The following is a 22,013-nucleotide window of genomic DNA, read 5'->3' as shown; positions in this document are numbered from 1 at the left end:
TTCATCTGCAGCCCCTGAACTACTCTGCTGAGTGTTCTGACCTGCCAAGTTGTGCAATTCCAGTTCTGTGCCCTTGGAGGTAGCTTTGCGGCAAAGAAGAAAGAAAATCCATGCAGTTCCTGATGCAGCATCGCCGTGCAGTTGAAAAATCTATGCACCGCCGCAGTGAGGCTGAAGTACCACATAGCGCTTGCCATGTGGCTGTAAAATCACTGCAGCCTTAGTCCTGAGCACTGTGTCTCCAATGTCCGAGGCACCATCTCCGACTCTGACACAGGCCCTGCTGTGCAGCTGAAGAAATCGACGCATCACCTGCTCCGTGGCTGGAAATTCGAAGCACCACCTGTTTCACCGCCACCGCATCGACCCAGTGTGTCCGTATTTTCGATGTATCTCACCTGTGTGCTACTTCTTCATCAACGCAGCCCAGCAGGGAGGAACTGAGGCTGCATGTCTGGAAATCGTCACATCACCTCCCCTCAGAATAAGGAAAAAATGCATCACCTCCACTGACAGTAAAGAACTGAGGCATAATCTTCCCTGCTCTGCAGTAAGGAAACGACGCATCACCTCCCCTGGCAGTAGCGAACTGACGCATCATCTCCCCTGGGAGTAAGGAACTGACACAATGCTTTGCTTTTCCGGTGCCTCACCTCCCCTGCACCTGCTATTTGTCCTTGAGTTTGAAGCATACCAGATACTTTGTGCTTACAGTGATGCATCCATAGTTTCCTATGGACTGAACCATTTAAAAGTGATATCTTTGCTTGTGTATGTTGGATGTTTGCCATTTTGGTATTGTTTTAATTAGATGAAGATTGGTTATTTTTCTAAACTGGTGTGGTGTCCATTTGTAGTATTTTCACTGTGTTACTGCATGTGTTTGCACAAATGCTTTTCACAGTGCCTCTGAGATAAGCTTGACTGCTCATGCCAAGCTACCAAGTGGGTGAACAGAGGTTATCTTAGCTGTGTAATCCCCTTACCATGACTAGAATAGGGGTCCCTACCTGGATAGGGGGCAAGCCACTGCCAACTAGAGACCTCCATTTCTAACACTGCCATGCCAAGAAAGGATTTGACAGGGCTTGTACTTTTGCAGGATCAGGTGTCATACCCCCATCTGAAAAGATATAGCCAAAGAACTTTAAATTTGTCTTGTGGAACTCAACTTGTCTGTATTCAAAGTCAAACCTGCATCAGTAAGTAAACAACATAGTTGTATGAGAACTTTATTATACTCCTTCGGTGTAGTTTCGAAAATCAATATGTCATTGCTATAATTAAATGCATTCGGAACAGGTTGTATGGCACGTCACGCACACACCAAAACTGAGGGCCATATTCACAAGGAGCCATCGTCGAATTAACGGCACTTTATCGCAGCCAAAGTCGTGATAAATGTACCACCCCATTCACAAGCTGGTGATAACAGCCCACAGACCCAGTTTACCTGCGATAGCAGCCGCAAAAAACATCGCCACAGAGGACCCCCGCAACTATCGTTAATGAGATGCAGAGTGGGCATTCCTGTGCCAAAAGCCGCGACCACACCACTCCTCAACATTCACAACGACCAGACAGATCTGCGATAAGAACACAAATCCGGCGATAAGGCGCGTTAGCACCAGGAAATCTACACCTGCTTGACCTGGTGTTAAGTCAGACGGCAGCCTCCACCACAAAAGGGAGACCAGCCCAGGGCCACATCGGAAGGGCAACAGATGCCATGGAGCCACTCATCATGCGGCCCAGACACCCAAGAGGGCCACAACAACCACTGACACCACACCCAGGCCCGCAACATCCCCACCCCCCCGGGACCACCCCAGCCCCGGACTAAGAAACTGCACACCAACACCACGAATCCCAACACAAACATTTTGCCTGATGTCGCACAAGCAGGAAAATCAACAGAGCTGCGTGGCCAGAAAATGGAGACACAGTCAAACAGCAATGCAATCAACCAACACAAAACACCATACAAACAAAAGCCGAGACAACCCTTAGGATGAGTCCTAGCGGCCCCTCACTGGACAATCCGTAGCACACAGCCTGGAAGACCAAACCCAAGAGAAGAAGGTGTGCCATAAGCCCACCAAATGAAAGAGAGGGAGAGAGCAAGGGAGAGAGACGGAGTGAGATTGCACAAGCAGCACAAGGTCTCTCGGCCACCTGGCTCCACAAGCCAACATACATGTGTGTGTGAATCGCCATCCGTACACCATGAGTCCAAGGCCGTGTCCCAATCTGAGCGCCAAAGCCACATCACATTCCGAAAACGCAAGTAGTAGACAGACAAACATCAGGGATGAAAGCTCCATTGTTGCAATGTAGAAGGCAGGAGGACACCTGCACCTCTGACCTTCGACCTGAACGCACCGGGAGCACCCTGAGAGAGATGCCATGGTAGACGGGGACGACTTCCACACCACGCATTCCGCAAATGAACTATCCGACTCATCCACACACAGAAGCCCCTGCCAGTGGTACCCCTGCATGGGATGCCCTTGACACACACGGAAACAGAAAGCCACTCTCCCCAACGTTGCACACACATTCAAGTCATTGCTCAGAGCTGTGGCATATCCTCCACACAACTGCCGCAGTTCAGAAGAGTGCGGGTTCCATGAGATGCACCAACGCAATGGCAGGCCACACCGGGCACATGCACAACCCACGTCACATGGAACAGTACCGTGCACGTATGCTGCATTTACTGGGCGCACTGCCACTGGCAGTGCAGCAGATCAGTTACCGGCTCCGCTTGCGCATTGCCTACGTCACATGCGTCCAGCCCTGGTTCTACTGCCGAACATGCACATTCGAGTATCCTATGGATGTCTGCCTATCCAACACAACTGTTGATGAATTGGACTATGACCTGTGTCTGCGCCCCCTGTTGGATCACCATCAGGAGTGTAACTGGGACAGCCGTGCATGGGATGCCCTGACATACTGCGTATGTGTTGGTAGTTGTGCTTGGGGGATTGCACAATTCCTCATGTGCACTGACCACATCGAGGCGCTCCCCTATTGGGCTGTGTTGAGGATCGGTGAAATGGCGTGGGCTGAGCACACCTGCCCATACCACGAAATGGATTGGCTCATCCTGGTGTTCCTTGAACACGACAACGACGTACTATTGGAACACATTGCATATGAAGCTGCACGGTCATACATGGACGAGTAACTATGTTCCTGCAGCCACATCCGATTGGCACTCAAAGCACATGTCCCAACAACCTGTTGCATCGTGGGGAATGTCCACATATCCCACCACAACAGAGGACACGTCTGCCTTCATCCGGTCTCTGGATGCATGTGCGTGAAACAACGCATGTGTATACACACATGTGCAAGGTGATGCCCGGTGCAACACAACGTCGTTTGGCAACGTTGCCAATTCAGACACACTGCTGGGGGAGAGCACACACATGGCAATGTAGCACGACATGTGAAACTGTCGAACCCTCACACCTGATCACCGTCAGCAGAGCAGACAATCGGCGCACTCCGGAGGCAGAGCACTATGCTGATCCCATGGACAGTGAATCGTGCCCCCTCACACGGGGCAATGGGCAGACACCAAAAAAAACATGAATCATCCAGCAAGGCAAGGTGGGCTGAGAGCGTTGCCATCCGTGATGAATGTTGCCCATTTTAACCCCAACATATCATGAACCTTGAAATGTGTGTAAGTGTCTTAAGCATGTCCCTGCCTGTTGTGGCCGTTGCCTCATCCGTACTGACAGCAACATGCCAATAAAGTCTATGCAACTCCACTGGTGTCTAACTGTGAGGTGTGTTGTTTGATTCTCCACTCGTGTGCCACAATGAGCATCGTCCCTACACAGGTAGGAACTGACTGACGCATGTGGGGGTGTCCCTTTGGCAAGCTCCATCTCTGTGAGCCGGACAGTGTAATTGGATAGGTGCTGGACGACATGTGCCCTTACGTGACTACAGCAATGTGAGTATGGTGTCCCACCTCTGACCTTGTAGAGCAATGTCATATATCACAACAGATTGTGTCCACACATATGTGTGTGAGTAGGTATGCGATGTGAACTTCTGGTGTCTCATGTGGTGTAGGACACCACTCCAGGCCTGCTTTGGTTTTGGTCAGTCCTACACACAGCCCTATTCAATACATGGACGTGTGCCTACGTTGGGGGCTGTGAGATTGTTGTTGATGTGCAATGGGGACACAGCTAGTACTCACCTTCACAGTCATCCAATTGGCCATGTGTCTCAGGGATACACATGCGCATAGATGTCAGTTACCAGGGTGTACCTTCATGTGCAATCATTCTCCCTACATCCAGCCATACCTCCATACGTGAGTGAACATGGTGATGACACATCTGTGTGATTCAGAATGTTTTATTCACATTCAGGTGATTGCGGGAACTGGGGCTGTACATGGCCATTCAAGCCCACATCACATGGAAGCCCAGTGGTGGGCCAACCAGAGTCCTTTGGGGATTGCACAGTGATTAGGAAAAGGGAGTGTGTAGTCCGCAGCAGGATTGTTGTGTAATTGTCCAGTGGTGACGAAATGGCAGTCTGTGTCGGGGTCCGGGTGAATGTCGCTGAGTGTTACGGTGGTCAGTAGGTGGTATTTCCCAGGGAAAGATGCATAGGTCATGGCCAGGCAGGGACAGGCCATATGGTGGTGATGGATGCTACTGCCTCCTTCCTCACACAGTAGTTCACATCCCCTACTCACTCCCCTGATACAGGTTCTGTGTCCGGTGTGTGTGGCAGGGTGATGGCTGCATCACTGTGTGCCACCGACACATCAGACAGCGAAGGTGATGGGGCAGCATCACTGTGTGCCACAAACAGATCAGGGATCGGAGCTTTGTGTGTCGATGTTCCCACTGCAGTCATCTGGGAAAGGCTCAGTGGCACAGCAATGGCAAGATAAAGTACTGCAGGGCATTGAAGTTCCCAGCTACTATTCGCTGGTGTCCAACCGTGGCAGACATCCTTCCAGCATGCATCTGCTCCATGGTACCCATTGATCTCCGCAGCTGTGCAAACTCTGTGCTGTCATCGCTGGTGCCTGTATGACCAGACAGTTCTTATATTCAATTCATGGCACCAGCGAGGTCAGCCAAGGTCTGTGGCAGAGCATGGTGCGTACAGGGGGTGTCCAATAGGGAATGTACGTGGTCCCTGATGGGACTCAGACACCCAAGTATGGCATCGGGTTTGGCTGTCACGAGCTCTAAACCCACCCGTAGCTGATCAGCCAAATTCACCTGGCAACCCAACACATGCCGTTGGAATTCCATGTATTGGTCAGGGGTCCTGGTAGACAGCCGTGATGGTGTGTGTTTCCTGCTGTGTGGTCTGTGCAGGTGGTAGGGTCACCTCGAGGCAGCTGGCCTGCCCTGCTCCTGGGGGTGGGGTGATGAGGCTTTCCATTATCCGTTGTTCGGTGTCTTGACATATGTGCAGGTTGTCCTCCTCCTCATCACTGATGGGAGGTGTGGTGTGCTCTGCAGGAGGTGTTGCTTGTCCCTCTGCAATGTAAAGGGGAGATGCAGGTTAACAGAGTTTCACATGTATGTTGCAGATTTTCAGATTTTACATTCAGACTGCATGCCAATGTATATTATGAATGTTTTGGGGGAGCTGGCTATTTGATGGCAGTCAGTGTGTTTTTCGACTACATGACGGATGTGTGATAGTACCAGTATATTGTCATCACACAGTGTCACGCAATGCCAAATGTGAGTGGTCAGTCACTACACACGAGCATAACCTGTTGTGAGCTCTGTCCTGCGGTGCTGGTGTTGCACTTTGTGCCACATTGGCGTCATTGCTGATGTTCTGTGATTGCTATGTGTGTGTGCTGCATTGTGGTGGAGTTGCCCCTGCAGCTCAGATCACATGTAGCCTTCTCCCTTTGAGGCGGGGTGCCTTTGAATTGTGTACTTTTCGGGGCCTGATTAGCTTTGTACTTGGGTTATATGTGCTTTCAGACAGATTTTGTGGCCTGGTGCGTTGTTCGTCTGCTGCGTGTTTCGTAGGGCATGGGTTGTGGGTGCACGTGGACATGTCAGAGTGTGACCTGCTCCTTTTGCGGATGTGATCAGCACTGGGCTACCTCCATGTCGATTCGTGGGCCATGTCATTTGTTTTGGCAGATGCCATGCTGTCGGACATGCAGTGTTACTTGTATAGTCAGTGTGAGTCACAGAGCTGCTGCTTTGCTGGATTCATCACATTTGCATGGGTCGGTGTGATATTGGTGATGGGGGGGCCCTCTGTGTACATTGTGGATGGGGGTCTACTTGGCATTTCTATGTATGCTGCAGTGTGCCAAGCCAATCAGGGACATGCTCCGCGGTCATTGTGGGTGTGCAGTGTGCTACGCATACTTGTGCATGGGTGCCATTGTGCCCATCTCCCCCGCTCCCCCCGCCCCTGGTGGTTACTCACCCTGTTGCTGTTGGGTCAGGTCATATCGTGCTGTGTCCAGGCCCCCCAATCCTGCCACCGTCTCCTCACTGCTGACTGTGGCCATCATTTGTCCACCTCATCCAGCTCCTCCTGTGGCGCAGGACTCCCACCTCCAGTCGCCGTTGCTGCCTCCCTGTTGGCGGCGAGCTTATGTTTGGTCTGCCTTTTCAGATCATTCCAGCGCCTCCTGACCTCCTCCAGTGACCTCCTGGACACTCCGGCTGCATTGACGTTGGGTTGCCAGTGCCGCAGTGGAGGTGCCGAACAGTTGACACGGGGATATTTTCCTGTGATGGGCTGCGATATTGAAAGTTGCGTTACGCTACTCATGCAGTAGTTATCACGCGTTCTTGTAAATATACCCCTGAGTCTCTTGTATTGAAACAGACCAACATGCGTTAAAAGGTTGTAATATGCCTGCAACCTTCTTCGAGTTCCAACTGATGATTACCTTTATTTAAATTAAGGCACGAGAAAACCTTTGCACCATTTAATTGTGTTATCATATCAGCAATATGTGGACCTGGATATTGTTCTCGTTCATTGCCTTGTTTGCTTGACGCGTGTCAACGAATATGCATACAGCTCCTTCACTATCCTTTTTGGGCACTACCACTATGGGAGAAACCCATGGCACCGGGCTAGTTTAATGCTTAATAATGTCATATTTAAATATTGATTCAAGTTCTTTTTCAACTGCTTCTTGTAAGTGAAAAGCAATTTGTCTATGTCTCTTCACAACAGGATGGAAATCTTCATTAATATGCAACTTTACTTTCGTAGTCTTAAGCTTTCCTAAACCATGAACAACGAAGGGAATTGACTTACTATTTCGTGGTAAGCATTAATTATTTTTTGTTTGAATATTTTTTTATTAATACGTTTTCTTTATAATTTTCCAAAACAACATTTCAATTGTCTGACATAAATGAGTATCACTTGCTATTCTCCGTAAACTTAGAATCATGTTTAACCATAGCGCTTGAATACTCATCCAGCAGCTAAGTCTCTAGGGCATTAACCGCCTGTACATTCTAGCATCTCCAACCGGGCGCAGGGATGGAAGCTTTTAATGTACCCATTGCCAACTGTAGTTTAGGGTGCAACAGAACTCAGGACATGCAGTCATTATACTAAACAGGAAATATTCTGCTCTTGCATGAGAAGACCGCGCTTTGCAAAGCTCAGCCGTTAAGGTATATCTCGAAACAGTCCTACACACAGCTAGAGCTATATATGCCCTGAGATGTCCCCTCTGTTCGCTTCTTATTTTCATTTGTGTGTCTTATAATATTCAACACGTAAAATGAAAAAGAAATATTTTCCAACATCTAACAATAAAACTCAACTAATAAATGATGTCAATGTGCTATAGTAATGTACGAAGTAATTGGTGCGTCTACCATCTATAAATAGCCGTGTCTCTACTGATATGCTATTGGGGAGTGTGGGCTGCCACCACTATAGTTCTAGGTGTATAGCTGTCAGGGCCATGTCCACTTACATTTAATATACTTAAGGAATGCAAGATGTCGGTCTGTGTCAGTCAGTCTGGGTGAGGTAGCATATAGTTGCAGCGCCTCCTCTGCTATTTGGTGGCGTATCAAGCGTTAGGCCCCCCCTGTTGTGCAGGCGTCCACTCTTGCGGGATATCGGAGCACATTAGCTTTTTGAGCATGTCATCCCAAGCCTGTGCAATGGGGTGCTTTCTCAACCCCGCTGTCTCCTCTCTGTGTAGGGTGGTGCTCTCCGCCTGCGCCCACACCTCTAACGACTTCCTCCAGTGCGATATCTCTCGCGGTTCCTTATGTTTCCATCTTTTGGTTATGAGTCTTTTCGCCGTTATGAGTCCCAGGTCCTGGAATCGGAAACTTGCTCTATGTGTTTTATGTCTTCTATAGAGCCCCAGAATACAAACTTCCCAGTTATCTTGCACTTCTATGCTTGTGCATGTAGTGAGCGTTGCTAATATCGCACGCCAGTAGGTGTGGAGCCTGGGGCAAGACCACAGCATATGTAGCAGGTTGGCATCCTGGAGACGGCACCGCGGGCATTCGGAGGTATTAACATTAAAATACCTATTAATTTTATCTGGGGATAGATATGCCCTATGTAGTATGTATGTCTGTATTAACTTGAATCTTGAGTTACGTGGGACATGGGTGGCGCTGGCCAGCACCCGCTCCCATTCCTTGTCCGTCCACGGGCGGCCTCTATCTCCAGTCCAGCTAGCCCGAAGCCTGTGTAACGGCGTCCCTGTTTGGCTACGAAGGGCCTGCTCCAACCAGTGTATTATATGCGACCCCTCTCCCATCACATGCAAATACTGCAGCAATAGATGCATTGGCGGTTCTTGTGTAATGTCCCCCCACGCTAGAGCAAGCGTCCGTTTGATGGTTGCATGCGTGAGGAATTGGCCCCCCGGCAGTCCAGTATCTGTCGTTAGTGCCTCAAACGTCATCAGTGTGCCTTCCATATACAAATCCCCAAGTGTTTCCACTCCTGCCTCCAGCCAAGGCATTAATGTCGCGTCAGCTATATATTCTCTACCCCTAGGTGTCCCCAGTAGAGGTAATGTTGGTGCATATGGAAGTGTTGCTTTCGTTAAGTAAAGGCTCCTCTTGTATGGCTCCTGCCCAGAATACTTGAAAAACCACCTCCCGAGATACTCCCAAACCCGCACACTGCGGTCCAATTACCGCGTTCAACTGGCCGTCCCGCGCACGAAAAAAGCTCGACTAGGCGGACGGACTTTTTCGGCAAACGTTACTTCTTTATGGAACACTTTACCACAAGAAATCCAACAGGCCCCTTCGGAACCGTGCTTTAAGAAACTGCTGAAAACGTGGCTCTTCACTCAACCCCGTTAGCTCGCGTTTCTTTTTTTAGCCTCCAGGTCATTTATGTTCTCCTAGCGCCGGGACACCTCCTAGCGAGGTAGCTGTTCGCGCTTTATAAAATACAGTATTATTATTATTATTATTATTAACATCTATGCGCCAGTTCGATGTGTATTTGTGTTGGTCGGGGAATGTTTGCCAACGGGTGAAACAGTCTGCAGATCTGATTCTGCGTCCAGGTTTTTGTGTCTGTCGCAGTGTCCATGAGGTTTTTCCCACTTAGCCACTTCGTCACCCATTGCAATTGCGCGGCCAAGTAGTAAAGTTCCAGGTTGGGCACTGCCAACCCCCCACTTTCCGGGTGCGCATACAGTTTCTGTAGCGCAATGCGGGGGCGCCCTGCATTCCAAATCAGGCCCCGGATTAACCCCTCCAGTTCTCTAAATAACCGAACCGGTGCGTATACAGGGAGATTCACAAAGTGGTACAGGAGCCTAAGCAGCACTATCATTTTCGTCAAGGTGACGCGCTCATCACATTCAGCGGCAGCGTCCTCCAGAATTGCATCTGCGTTTTGATAGAGGAAATGGCTCTAACTAGATTACCTTCCAGCAAATCTCTAGGGGATTGATATATATATACACCTAGGTACCGGAACGTGGTTGGATACCAATTTAGTGCAGTCCCAATAATTATTATATCTACCTCTGCCACATCTGCGGGGAAAGAATAGGCGCCCGACTTGGCCCAGTTTACCCTAAGACCTGATATTGCCTCAAAGCTACTAAATAGTGCTGAGATCCCCAGCGGTACAGCGTGTAAGTCTCTTATGTATATTAACAGATCATCGGCATATAGTGATACCGCGTGTACTCCGTCGTTTAAAGGGATGCCCCAATCCTCGCCATCCCCACGAAGGAGAGCGGCCAATGGTTCCATAGCTAGGGAAAAGAGCAGTGGTGACAGGGGGCATCCCTGCCTAGTGCCTTGTCTCACCCTAATCTCCTCTGACAGCAGCTTGCCCGTACGAACTCTCACTGTTGGGCGTTGGTACAACAATTGCACCAACTGTGGATGTTCATCACCTAGATCGAATTTGCGCAGGACCGCTGCTAGATAAGGCCATTCCAACGAGTCAAATGCCTTTTCCAGATCTAATATCAGGCATCCGGATCGAGGCCAGGTCCCCGCTGCATACCTCTGAACTCTAAACAGCCTGCGGATATTATATGAAGTGCTTCTATTAGGAACAAACCCGTTCTGATCCTCATGTACCAGAGACGGCACAAACGGGGCTATACGTCTAGCAAGAGTGGAGGCCAAGATCTTGTAGTCTGTGTTTAACAGAGCTAATGGGCGATATGAGCCTAGTGCTACCGGGTTTCTGCCAGGTTTTAGTAATGAGACCAGCTTGGCCTCATTTTGTGTGGGTGTGAGAGTCGCACAGTCCAGCGCCGCCCCATACACATGCAGCAGTTCTGGTATTAGCACGTCCGAGTATGCCTTGTAAAACTCGGTCGGTAGTCCGTCTGGGCCTGGTGTTTTGCCATTGGATAGTGCATAAATGCTATCTCTTATTTGATCCGATTGTAGAGGGGCGCTCAAGTCCTCTCTCTGCTGATCTGTTAGCTGCGGCAGGGTTGCAGTTGATAGGAAGTCCTGTACTTCGGCGGCCGTGGCTACCGAGTAGGACCTATACACTGCAGCGTAGTGTTCCACAAAGGCGCTATGGATGTCTTTCTGGGCATACACTTCCACCCCTTGTATTGTTTGTAGTGCCGTCACAGGTGTCGTCTTATCATCCTGGCGTATCAGCCACATCAGCAATCTACCCGGCTTATCACCCATATGGTGTGTGCGCGCAGAGTGTGCTGCGTAGTTTAAGTCACGGAGCCGATCCAGCAATCCCGAGTGTTCTACCCTGAGGTCTTCTAGTGGCACCGCGTTACCTGCCAGCGCTGTATCCTCCTCTTGGAGCAATACATTTTCCAGTCATGTCAGATCCGCCTCCAGTTGCCTCCGCATGCCCGCCTGTGCTCCCAGGCAACTCTTCCTTACAACAACTTTGAATGCATCCCACTCTGTCTGAGGGGTCGTGGCCGTGCCGGTATTATCCTCGAAGTATTGCGCGATCGTAGCCGCTAACAGATTACGGAAAGGTGCATCTAATAACAGGTCCGGCTGCAACCGCCAGGTCGGAACTGGTGGGCGTGTTTGTTCCCAGGGTAGCTCTATTATATGTGGATTGTGGTTGGAGTGTGTCCTGCCCATGGAGTAAGTCGCCGATATGTGAGGGAGTAATGTAGCTGTGAGCATGTATCTATCGAGGCGTACATGTAAGTCATGAGCCCCAGAATAATAGGAGTATATCCTGTCCTGGGGGTGCTGGTGCCTCCAAGCGTCATGAGTCTGTTGAACGGGTGGTTGGAGTGCCAGGCACTCCAACCACCCGTTCAACAGACTCATGACGCTTTTCACTTTGTAAAACATCAAGTATATTGACTATAAAGACCTATCAAGGCATCATATATTCTCAGGAAGGCATTTCTTCTTGTTACACACACTTTCTTTTGTTTACAATTAGTTTATCACGTTATCACACGCCACAGTGAGTATAGGAAGGGATCCTTAAGGTCCTGAAGAAGAAGCCTGGGGAGCTTCGAAACATGTCGGCAGACATAGGAGGCACAGCTCATTGAGGCATATATACCTCCTCCCCCCACATTTTACTAATACCAGCTCAACGGTATATTAAATTCTCTAGACCAACGAGCCAGGTATTTTTTATCTCACTTTTCCATTCACCCCAGACCCTTCCTCTCACACCCCTACACAACACATAGTTGTCTCATAACAACAGTGCTCCCACGCAAACGTAGGTCGTAGCACGCCCCGTCCCGTAGAGGGGCGGGAAGACCCCTATGATGAAGCATGACACCAAGGGCCCTTTTGGTGTGTGAGGGGTATTTTAACAACTAGTGTGTATTCTCCACCATTGTGGGGACATATACTTCTTTCTGGGAGATTCTGACATACACATATACTTGTGGGTGGATCACTATGTTTATTGATTTAAGCCTGGGAGGATGTATCTACCTCCACCACTCATGTTGAGTGGTACCTCTCTACTCCCTATTTTGTTCTTTTTCGCTGTACCTTGAAGCACATGGATGGGTGCTTGCACCTTCGTTTTCTTGTGTTTCATTGTAGCTAAAAATTAACTTTCACTTTTTATGGGTGCTGATGCAGCTCATGTGCACACTTTGGTTTTCGATGGTGTAAAGTTGGGGCAATGGAGATTATTCATTGTATTTCTTCTCAGGCATTATTTTTATCAGTGCACCACTGTCAATGATGAAAGGTATTGAGCAACCATTTATTTTCAATGTAATCTTCGGACAATGCTTGTATGACTTTGGTGCTTTGGCATGTCGACTTTTCTTGGAGTGACATTTTTCTGTACATGCAGCCAGTCCAACATTCGCACGTTTCTCTGAGGTAAACATCGACATGGCACAACCATCTTCCTCACTTTCACTTGATCTTGAGGCAGAAGAATTGTTTGACAATGATTTAGATGGCGATCAACTTCGTTCAGTGTCAATTTACCTCAATTGATGTCATGACATGGCCTTGTGAGGGTGCGTTGAACGTGTCTTCTAGAATGTTCTGGTGGCCATTTTGTCTTTGCGCCGTGATGCACTTGCTTTTTCTGTTGCTTTACAAACCTTCACAAAATGGTTCTCTTTCCCACAGCCTTTACATATCTGTCCAATAGTGGGACATTTACCTTCGTGTGAAAACAAAAATCCACATCTAAATCAGAACTTCTTTTTTTTGTTTAAATCTTTTTATTAACATTTTTGCACATTTTAAACAGGCAATCCGAGCAGTGCGCGTGTATCATGGAAAAGCGACAGTTAGCAGTACAGAGTCTAGCACTCCACAACAGAAGAGGAGCAGATAAATTATGCAATAATGATTACTAGGGGTCCAATGACCGTGTCAATCAAGAGTGGGCGCCAGGGCCCAAATGCTGTCCCACTGAGCGGTGCATAGACAGTTCAGGCGTGGTGCAAATTAAATCAACTGTGAACATAGGTTACAACAAAGGAGGGCAACCTAAATCAAGGAAGGGTAAGAGAGTCACTTGAGACCTGCCGCCATGTGTAATATAGCCGGGGAGGAAGAGTGGGGTGGGGCCCTGAGCTCTACGGGCCCAATAACGATGGGAGTCTGTAAGAGAAGGATCATATGATCCTGGGGGCCTGCGCTACTCAACACCCATATGAGAGGGGGGAACCCGTGAGTATCAGACCCAGACAGCCTGTCCGAGTTAAATCATAACCTCTTTTTACATGTAGACATCACTTTGTGCCCTTCAGTCTGATGCTTTGGCTTAGTTTTTGTACTTATGACTGATTCACTCTGGGCACCTCCAGCCTCCATATCAGCAGCTTGCATTTCAGCACTCTCTTCAGTTCTGGCAGCCATCAACACTCGCTCCAGACTGAGGACCTCAATTACAATGACTGGGTGTAGAGCAATGCCAAAAGTGTTTTTGCTGCGCTGGCGTATGCCAAATTGAAAGGGCAAGAATGCACCATATTCACGAGACAGGGTGCATTCCTGTCCTTTCAGCCAGCGCACACTATGGTGCCTAGCGTCAATGCAGGCACCTTTGCACCATGGTGCAAGGGTGTCTGCGTAGTTGGCAAGATTATTTTTGTGCAGGAAGGGACACCTTCCTGCACAAAAACAATCCATGGAGGTGTTTCATGTATCTGTGTGTGCTGCAGAATGCATCACACATAAAAAGAGGCAAAACAAGGAGAAATAAACATATTTCTCCTCGTTACGCCTGCCCTGGGGTGATGTACAGTTATGACGCATTCCCAGGTTTACAGGTCCTTGTAAATCTGGGAATGAGTGAAAAACCATGGGTGTGGCACCATGTTTAGAAATATCACAAGTTTGAAAACACCCCCAGTTTTTTGGGTAATAATAAAAATGTCATGATAACTCTGGTAATTAATGTTCCTGCTCGAGCGAGATCAGAGTTTTTTCCAGTCATGATAAAATAGCGCAGAGGGTTAATATGCCTGCTGCAAAGCATGTGCACCACGGAAATCACCAAACTGTATTTTATGAGGAGTGCTCAGTAGTTTACTGCTTTTGTCACAGAGATCCTTTTGTTATTTGCAGTTCAAAGGTTACAACCCAAATATAGCACAATGAGTTAGGAACTGTCATCAAAGAGCTTCATGAAAACTGCATGGTATAGGTTAGAACGTTATGTTTTTCCCCCCAATCTTTTATTATCCTAATGTTGCTAAAAAGAATAAGATGGGTTAGAAATGCACTCTGGTTAGTAAAGCCAACCCCAACCACTACTGTACATTTTAAATCCTGAGTTTATGCTATAATTATTACACCTTGTAATCCTCATTGTTTTGTCACATTTCTATACACATGTATGATTCATTGGCCCTGTATTATGTGTGTGTGATGGAAACTGCTCTAACTTCCTCCACTGGTATGAATAGCGCCATAAAACAAATGTAATCATGTTAGAGAGGCGATATAGAGAGATGAGGGCCACTGGTGGAGCGTGTGAGGGAATTCTTGGAGAAGGAAGTTTGAGGTGGGGCACCAACAAAGATTGTCGCACTGGGCGCCACCAGCACTAAAGCCGGCCCTGTTGACAAGCCACTTAGTTACGTAGAAGAATCAATATTAACATACAACACCAAAGGCTAAAAGGCAACACTTGGTTGTACAACATGTTTAATGTTTATCTTCCGTCAGAGAACACAAATGCCAGAATGACTCTGCTAAATGACCTAGGGCCTCATTTACAATCTGTTGACGTGGGGCAGTGCCACAATCCTTCCTGCTCCACTGCCCTATGCCAAAAGAAAAGGACCTTCCCCAGTGCGCTGGTGAACAAATGACTGCCATGCGCCAACGCAGCCCCCCTTGTGCCATGGTGCAAGGGTGTCTGCGTTTTAGGGCTGATTGTTTTCGTGCAGGAAGGGACACCTTCCTGGACAAAAACAATCAATGGAGGCAATTTCCACTTTCTATGTGTGCTGCAAAATGCAGCACACATACAAAGAAGAAAAAACAAGGAGACATTTTTATTTCGCTGGCGTTGCACCTCTCCTATCCCCCTTGGGGAGTCGTAGGCTTCTGATGCATTCCCAGGTATACGAAATCTCATAAATCTGGGAATGTGTCAAATGCCATGGGTGCTACGTGGGAACACCCACCGCAGTGTCCATGGCACGCCTCCCTATTGCAAGGTGAAGCAACGCAGCGACTTGCGCTGCGTTGCATTAGTCCATATCTACAAGGTCATAAAAAAGCCACACTGGGTGGCTTTACGTGGCCTTGTAGATATGGCCCTGCAGTGTGCGCCACCAGACCGTCACTAAATGTGACGTTTCGGCAGCGCAGGGGCCTTGTAAATATGGCCCCTAGAGATGCACATCATTAGGCCAAGGCAGGAACTAACCAGGCAGAGGATCTGAAATAAAAGGAAAGATAGAATTGAATTAGAACTAAATTAATACTTGTCTTTTGTGATGTTAACAACAAACCTCATGCAATGATGCTGGATCACGATGTAATTTATAAGGAGTCTGCATGGGCATCGCCACTTTTGTAACAAAAGACCTCGGGTAATTGAAGCTAGGTCACATAAACTGAGTAGATTGATGGCAACTAGCGCCCTTTGTACAATCGATGGACTAACCCCATCTGATAGGCTTGCGAAGAATGGTTTGGTAACCTTGCAAGTGTAATAGGCAAAAGACACACACGTAATGCAGAACAAATCAAAACATTCACCCCCAGTCAAGAGATCTGGGTTAAATCCATCATTCTTTTGCTCACCATGCCACTCCAGTTTAGACCTGGCCATGTGCAAATCAGTCTTGATCCTGTGCCTCATGGGAACAGTCCAGCCCGAAGTGCCAAGCCAGGTCCTCCCCGGCCCGGAAACAAGCACCCTAGGACCAGTTTTGGGGTTTCACCCCTCATCAACCAGGATAGCTTGAGTGTAATAGGCTACATATTTCTAAGTTTAGAGGCAAGGTACCTTGTTGTTGATATGAAAGTTGAAAGAAAAATTGAAAGCTACCATGGCCCACTAATTGCAATGGCCAATCTTGCACGGGCAAAACAGAGTGCTACTTAAAGCCTGGCACAAATATCAAGCACTATTAAAAATAGAGGTCAGATCTGATATATGTACAATCTGTGATCAAGATATTTTACTAAACTTAACCTCAACTAGTTGCCGCAAAGATGGTGCTCTGACCACATCAGCTAAGCCCTAGGTGACTGTAATAGAGTGGGTCGATGATGAATGTTTAAAACACTATTAGTCTTTAACAAACGCTTTTAGGATTAGGCATAGCAATCCTGGGTGCGAAGATTTTCCTAAATATTTAAAACAAGCTTATTAACGTCTAATTAAGTACAAAAAGGGGCAGTTAAAATACAAACCATGAAGGTGCTCCAATTGTTAATCAAGGAACACAAATATACATAATTTGGGGGAATTGGTCACATGGGGATGCGAGGGCCCTCCAAACAATCTAGAAGAAAAAATGAATTTGGGTGACTGAATTGAATATTTCTCCTCCATGTACCAGAAAACCCTAATCCCATCCTAGCAGTGAAGGGTGCCCTGAGCAACCATGGCACATATGACCATTCCGTCTATAGTGTTGGCTAAGATTTCAGAAGGTATTCATGAGATTATACCCGGGTTCATGGAGGAAGAGATCTACAAAGCTATAAGTAGTCAAAGACCATTGAAAGCACCAGGTCTTGACAGAATTCCATCAGACCTTTTCCTCAATAGCACATCACTCTGGGTACCTGTCTTAAAGAATGCATTTGGTGCCTTCCAGAAGCATGAAGAGGTTCCACCTTCCTGGAGAACAGCAATCACAGCACCAATATTTATTTTTTTAAGTCTCTGCAATGACCCTGCAAACCAGCATCCATGACAAACTTCTCCTAAACCCCATCCAGTAATGGGCCAAAGATAAACAGATTCTATTCCATCTTCAAGCTGTCTTCAGAAAAGGAGTGGGGACCGTAGATCAAGTAATGGGATTGTACTTCATAGGCTCCAAAAAAGTAGCATTAAACAAATCACCTGTGTATATAGTCTTCCTAGCTCTAAAGACAGCTTTCGACTCAGTTGACAGATTACTGCTCTGGTCTGAATTGACGGGGCAAAGACTAACAGAAAAAGTCCTTGCTGCCCTACAACCTTACTGGGAAAACACAACCAAGGAGAGATATGATCCCAGAAATGGATCTATGTCTGAATTGGAGACTGAAACCAGTGTCAAGCAATGCTTTGTACTTGCACCCATTTTTTCAATTTATTTGTAAACGACTTGGGCAAATAGTTAACAGGCTTGAATGTGGATGTGACAGTGATGGTCTGGGCAGAGAGAAAATGCCTTTATTACTTTGTGCCAATGATGCAAGATTACCCGCATAAACAGATCTGGCAAAGCACCTCCAACTGAAAGCGTTCAAAACTTATTGCAGCTCCAAAAATCTCACCATTAATATTAATAAAACACAACAGATTCAAGAAAAAAAACTGAAGTCAAAATTTGACATCTATGGGGCCGATCTGGATCGCGTCAAATCCTTTGACTATTCAGGAATATGTTTTGTTGATAAACTAACTGAGTCAGAACAAACTACAAAGAGTTTGTGAAGAGCCAGAATACAGGAGCTGTCTTATGCTTTTCCAGCAAGTATGGTAGAAGAGCGATAGAGCCTGCCGTTAAAGTCCACAAAATGAATGCATTGACTGCTGGTTCATATGGTGCCGAACTGTGCTGGTTCAGGAAGGCACAATGGCTGTAAAAAATTGCAAACACATTTTTGCGGCAACTATTACATCTATGGCCAGGTGCACCAATGGAAGCACTAAGGGCTGAATTCGCTCACACAGCACTGAGTCTTTGACATCTATCAAAGCCATTTTGTTTTGGACCCCGCTTTGGATAAACTAAGAGCTCAAAATCTACCTAAGATCATTCCCTGAGGTTTGGTCTACCTAATATCCCCCAAAATGGCAATGTCTTGACAACACTACTTTTTTTTATTTTTAATATTCTTTTTATCATTAACTTTTGCTCATATGACCATACAAACCAGCAATTACTATAATCTGTACATGGTTGACTTAATATTCCATCATTTTTAACCCAGTGAGGTGTGAAGACTCGGAACCGGCCCAGTTAAAAAAAAACACAACATGTAGCAGACCATATATACAGTGGGTATATACAACATTGCAACAAGTCAGGTAGCTGCACCATCTCGATCGACAACATTACTGAAACATTAAAAGTAATAGGATGCTCTGAATACTGGGATAACCCTGGAACAATTAAGAGATTGAGCCATTCTATAATAAAAAGGTGCTATTGGGATGACCTGTAGGCGGGGGCAGCAAAAAAGAGGGCAGCCTCCTATCCCACTTTCTGAGCATGTAATTCCGAAGCTCCTATGCACCGGTTCTTTGTAGGCTTGGAGGCAGCTACTTCCCTTTCTTTATAAAAAAACACAACATTCATAAGGCACTGCAGGGAGGAAATGATGTTATGTAATTGAACAGATTGACACTACTAATTTAGGACGGTTGGAAACTCAACAGACCTGGCCATCTTGAGGCCGTAATCATTATCTTTCTGTAATAATGTTGCTCTTATATATTTTTATTTGGCTCTTTCTATATAGGATAATTTGTTTCTCTTATGACTAGATAAAATGATTCTAAATGTTTTTATATCTTTATTCTTAAATGTAGTCTCTTTAAATTGTATGCTGTGTGGCTAAAACACATTTTTTAAAATATACAATTTTTGGTAAATAGGACTTTGAGTCAAAAACCATGGGTGGTAGCGTGGGGAGGCTCCTGTGCAGACAATAGGATGTTGGCTTGTTGCCAAGTAAGGAAGAGTAGCACAAAGCTGTTTGCCTTTCTTTTAGGACTACTTTTCACCAGAAATAAATAATTAACATCGTTTCTCCATGACTTCTCTCACTAGCCTCTGGGAACGGCTCCTTCTACACACCCAGGTGACAGCTACAGAGGCAAAAGTTATACACAGTCTTGTGTTAGTTACACGGACGTTGATGTCACCTCTGCACACACATGACGTAGACACTTCTGTATTTGTACGCAGCCACGGAGTCACGCATAGGCGACCAGCGTCTTTGTACGTGCTTCACGACAACGTACGCATCTAAGAAGCTCTGTGAATCTGCTACAGAAATAAGCTTAAGTTTAAGTCCTGTGGGCGGAGAAGAGAGGTGACTCAGCCTTTCGGCTTTTTGGAGTTGTTAAAAGGCGTGCTACTGATTTGTTAACGACCGTCCTGCAAAACCAGACTGCCAATAAGCAAGCGGTATATATAATATTTAAGTTCAAGCGTTCTATAAAAACGTTTAATTGTGCGCTTATTTATTTCTCGTTTCTACTATAAGTGCTGACAGATTCTCTGGCAGTGGAAGTGCACCTTGCACTGATATTGAAAGTGAACTGTCTCTTCTGTAGGGCACTGATGTTCGAGAGCACTCGAGCCGGCCACCAGGCAGCACTGAAAGACGTGTCCACCACTGGCGTAACGAAATTTGAGCCCCCCCTCCCCCTCCCGCAAGGTACGTGGAGGGCCACCCTCCGAACTAAATCGGGAGCTCTCCGGCCAGAGTTCTTTGCGGAGGGTGGCCCTTGGAGCTTGGCCCCCCTCCGGCACCTCCGGGGAATGGATGCGGGGGCCTGTGTTACGCCACTGGTGCCCACACACGCTGCCTTCTTGATAATCCTAGACTCTGATGGACTGTCTTGTCAGTCTCATCTTGAGTGGAACCACCGGCGGAGAAGGCGGGACCTCCCTCCTAGGACCAATCACTGTGGGGGGGGAGAGAAAACGATGATTTTGGAAAAGGAAAGAAGTCAACTGGGGATGGAGGATAAAAGAGCATGCCCAGAAACTAGCCCTGGGCAGTATTACGCCTTGTAACCATACACAGTAGTAAAGAAAATACAAGTTCCCTGGCATTCTTGTTGCATCAATGAATAGTACCAGGTTTGTTCTTTCCCCAATAATAAAGTTCATTTTGGAATAAACCCCACAACAAAATTTGTTAAAATCGAGGACAAACTTGTGCATTTAAATCATGTTTGCTAAATAAAGTGCTTAAAAGCTGTAGGTTTAAAAAGCGACTTTTACGAGATAATCTTAAATATTAAATCCTTGAGAGTGAACATATCTGTTTTCGGCACGAAATGTGATCCGAGGTCAAATGAAAAAATAAAATATATATCATAAATATGCTACCCTTGCAAAAGTTTAAGTGCACGTTAGGTGAAAGAAATAGAAATGCATTCACTTCAGTCAGCATCAAATGAAAATTGCGCTGCTACGTAATTTCCATTTCTTTTTATTTGCAAGGCATACGAATAATCCAGCTTGGCAGTGCCCAAATACATTTATTTACTTTGCTGAAAATTGCTTTCTTGGGGATCCACAGCTATTGCTTTCATGTCACAAAGAGCCTATGGGCATCACAAAAATCTTCTACTGTTGAGAGGGACTACATAAAAGTTTCATCTTCTGAGAATTTTTAATAGCCCACACGTATTGTCTCCTAATGTTCAAGAGGGGTCTTGTATCACCAAATGTACAGTACTCTAATCAGAATTGAAGTGGCAGTGCATGCACTACGCCTTGCTCACATATCTCTGCCTAACTGCAAAACGAGGGGCATATTATCAAGGACGGCGTTAAACATTATTGCTGGTTTAGCGGCAGAAAACTGCGATAATGGGCTTGATAATATGCCCTTGTGAATTCCAATAGAAGCCCGCGTGCTGGTGTGAAAATGGGCTTCTATTTAACGCCGTCCTTGATAATATGCCCCCATGTTTTTTGCAAAACGGAGAAATTGCAAGCACAATACTTACAAAATTCTTGCCTACATTGAGTAAGGACCATGATAAGTCATATCTCAGCATTTTTTTTTCATGATTCTTATATTTTATAGATACAATTAAAAAACTGTTTTCTCAGGCTGCTTCGCATTTATTTAATACCTCTTTAAAAATGCTGCTGTCTCACCACTTTGGAACCTAACAGACTGGTACTTTTTGCCCCCTCATTATCCATTTCAGTACAGACACACCAAGCCCTATGTGGGCTGGATTGGGGGGGGGGGGGGGTTTCGACAGACAACCACGAGGTAAAATAAAAATCATTTTTCCTTGTTGTCATCTGTCGAAATCCCCCCCACCGCTCTTACCTGCACAGCCGCAACCAGTGCAGGTTGGTAAACATGTCAAATTTCAGTTATAAATGTTACCAGATGACCCCCCACCCCTGTAACCGACGACAATCCACTCCAGTCCTGAACTTTCTTTTTATAAATCCTTTGTTTTCAGGTCATTAGATCAACTAAAACAAACCAAGGTTACAACTTACAGAAATAATTAGTTTGTTAATCGAAAACCCAGAAAAGTCTTATTTATACGACTAAAATGCAGTACAAGGCGATTAGTTGAAGGGGACAGCATTTATTTAGTTGAAGGGGACAGCATTTATTTACCTATGTGATTTTATGTACCCCATGACAACTTGGGGGTATATGTAC

General features: G+C 46.5%; 1 protein-coding gene across 6 annotated transcripts in view; it reads left to right on the top strand.

Moving 5' to 3' along the window:
* CLDN34 (claudin 34) overlaps window positions 1-22,013 on the top strand; it is a 249,360-nt gene that overhangs the window by 68,670 nt on the left and 158,677 nt on the right. Inside the window, exon 4 of one of the 6 annotated variants that reach the window (XM_085620458.1) lies at window positions 7,222-7,314. The exons of the other annotated variants lie outside the window; for them this stretch is intronic. The gene's annotated coding sequence lies outside the window, so the exon portion shown is untranslated. The remainder of the gene's footprint in view (window positions 1-7,221; window positions 7,315-22,013) is intronic. 6 annotated transcript variants of the gene reach the window in all.

Source organism: Triturus cristatus, chromosome 8, assembly GCF_964204655.1.
Source record: "Triturus cristatus chromosome 8, aTriCri1.1, whole genome shotgun sequence".
Lineage (NCBI taxonomy): Eukaryota > Metazoa > Chordata > Amphibia > Caudata > Salamandridae > Triturus > Triturus cristatus.
Note: the sequence above shows the minus strand (reverse complement) of the source record. Positions and strands in the feature narration are given on the sequence as shown.